A 2,634-nucleotide genomic window follows, 5' to 3' on the forward strand; every position below is an offset into this window, starting at 1 on the left:
GGCATGGCCCTGCCCCAGGCTTTCCCACTGGGGCCCCTCAGTGAGCCTGCAGGTGCCCTGATGAACCCCAGCCTTGCTGAGAGCTTCCTGAAGGAGGAGCTTCAACTCACTACTGAGCTGAACCAACTGCAGTTCTCAGAGCCTGTGGGCATCATCTACAATCCTGTGGACAATGCAGCTATGTGACTTACTACTGCCAGGACCCAAAAGAAGTGCTCTTCCTGGGCATGACCCAGGACCCTTTGGCATGGCCCAGACTGGGGTCCCCTTTCGGGAAAGGAATGTGGTCTGGGACTGGTTGGGCATCTGGGGCCCTGTGCTACCTCCTCTCCAAGAGCACCCTAAATGACCCGTGTTGGGACTGGAGTGCCCACCGTCAGAGGTGAGTGGTAGCTGATTCTGGGGCTTTTTCCAGGACCTCTGTAAACAGTCTGAGGTCTTCTTCCATCACTGCTTTGTCCACAACTAGTGTCCTCTGCTCTTCCTGGCATCCAGTAGACACAACCTCACCCCTGCTGAGCTACCTGCCAAGCAGCAAGAACAGCTTCTCCAGATCTGTGAGGGGACCCTCTGCCGGCAGGTGCAGTTGGTCTGGCAGAGCAGCAAGCGACAGGCTCCGGCAGACCTCATGCCAGAGGTCCAAGTGGAGGGACTTCTGCAACCCTTCACCCCCTAGCCCAACAAGGGCTGGGAGGCAGTGGCCAAGGAAAGGCTGGATAAGTTGGGGCTACTGTTGATGGACTAAGTGCCTGAGACTTGGGCATAAGATACACTTAAGGCCCCCTGACATCATTCTCAGCAAGCACGTGACTGTTCACCTGGCCTGGAGCACCAAGGTCTTCCTGGGCTTCCTTGTTGCTGGGAAACCTGTTGATTGATCTATTGAACTGTCTCCCAACCTCTCTTGACAGTTGGGACAAGATTCTAGCATTCTCTCTGATTCTTGCATTCTTCACCCTTCACCTTCCTTTGATCTGGTCTCTTTTGTCATTCAAAACTCCTTAGAGAATCAGCAGAAGTGAGGCTTTGCTGCACTGCAAACTACTCTACCTCACTGTTCCACTGGAAGCTTCTACTTGTCTCCTAAGGTCATAGTTGCTGTTTAGAGAAAAGGTTCTGCGAGGATCGTCACTCATCCTCAGAAAACAACTGCCTTCAGCTGACCCTTTCCTGACTGGGACCAGGACAAAGCCTGAGCCATGGATGTTAAGAGTTCACTTCTTGTGGAGACAGAGGCTGAATCAGAGGGAGAAATCTGTATTGCAAAGTGGAAAAGGCACTGGACTTGAGTCAGAAGGCCTGGATTTTCATCCCAGCTCTGAGATTGTGTACTGTGTCACATTGTTGTTGCTGTTGTTATGTGACATCGAGTCGGTACCGACCTTATGCACAGCAGAACGAAACACTGCCCAACCCTGGGCCAACCTCACTACTGTTGCCATGCTTGAGTCCATCGGTGCTGCCACTTGACCAATTCCTCTTTTTCTTTGACCCTCCACCTTACCAAACAGGATATCCTTCTCCAGCAACTGGTCCCTCCTGACAATATGTCTGAAGTATGAGACGAAGTTTGGCCATCTTGGCCTCCAAGGAGCACTCTGGCTGCACCTTTTCCAACACAGATCTGTTTGTTCTTTTGGCAGCCCATGGCACTTTCAATATATTTATGTAATTTGTGGTTTTAAAAATCCTTAGGTACAATTCAGTGACATTACTTAATTGCATTCTGGGCTCAAATATAACAACAATTGTGAGAATGGCAGAGGACTAAGCAGAGTTTTGTTCTGTTGTGCACAGGGTCAGAACCTACTCCATGGCACCTAACAACAAATTCTATTCACGATGTTCTACAACCATTGCCACAGCTATTTTCAAAACTGTTAAGCATATTTGAGCTTATTTCTAAAGGGTTTTTGAGGGATTTTGCTCCCCACTTTTAAGCACAACAGCAAGATTAACCTTTGAAAGGATGCGAAAAAGTTAGGTGATGAATGTTCATTGTCTCCTTTGCTATTCTCTTTGAAGCCATATCTTAGAAAAATAGCAAATGAGGAAGACACTATTTTAACTGTCACCTCAATATTAAATATAATCTGTCATTCTAGTCAGCATTCCGTCACTTTAAAATACTGGTTCATGCTTGGGAAGATTAACAGCCCTTTATTCCAGTAATGCACAGAAATTCCCAGGAGATTGTTAACTCTTAAAACAAAGATAAATCTTCCTTGCTCATCTTCCGTGCCTGGTTATTCTTACTCATTAATAACTGGGGCCTGTCAGTTTCACTTTAATCAGTGCTCAAAGCCACTTCCCATGTGCACATCTTTGCTCAAAATGACATGAAAATGGGGAAAAGGTGAAAGTCATCTGGAGACGCAGAAATACAACTGGGGATTGTACCTTGTTTCATTCTGGCCCTAAACATTGCATGGGGTGATTTCAAGGTGAGAATGAGAATTGCTAGGCATTCCTGTGTCCTTGCCAGACCCCATCCAGTCTCCTCTACCTCCCCAGCTCAGCACGATGAGCCCAGGGCCATACCAAGAAGCACCAGGTATGGGGAGTGGGGGGCAGCAGAATGAGAAACTCTGACCCACTGAAGACTTCTTGGGAGAAACGACTTCTACACAGAAA

The 2,634-nt window shown here is 47.9% G+C and overlaps 1 pseudogene; it reads left to right on the forward strand.

Moving 5' to 3' along the window:
* Window positions 1-3: 3 nt before the first annotated feature.
* On the forward strand, window positions 4-745 carry LOC102820281 (annotated as a pseudogene).
* The last annotated feature ends 1,889 nt before the right edge of the window (window positions 746-2,634 follow it).

The sequence above is a fragment of the Chrysochloris asiatica genome, unplaced genomic scaffold (genome assembly GCF_000296735.1).
Source record: "Chrysochloris asiatica unplaced genomic scaffold, ChrAsi1.0 scaffold00090, whole genome shotgun sequence".
Lineage (NCBI taxonomy): Eukaryota > Metazoa > Chordata > Mammalia > Afrosoricida > Chrysochloridae > Chrysochloris > Chrysochloris asiatica.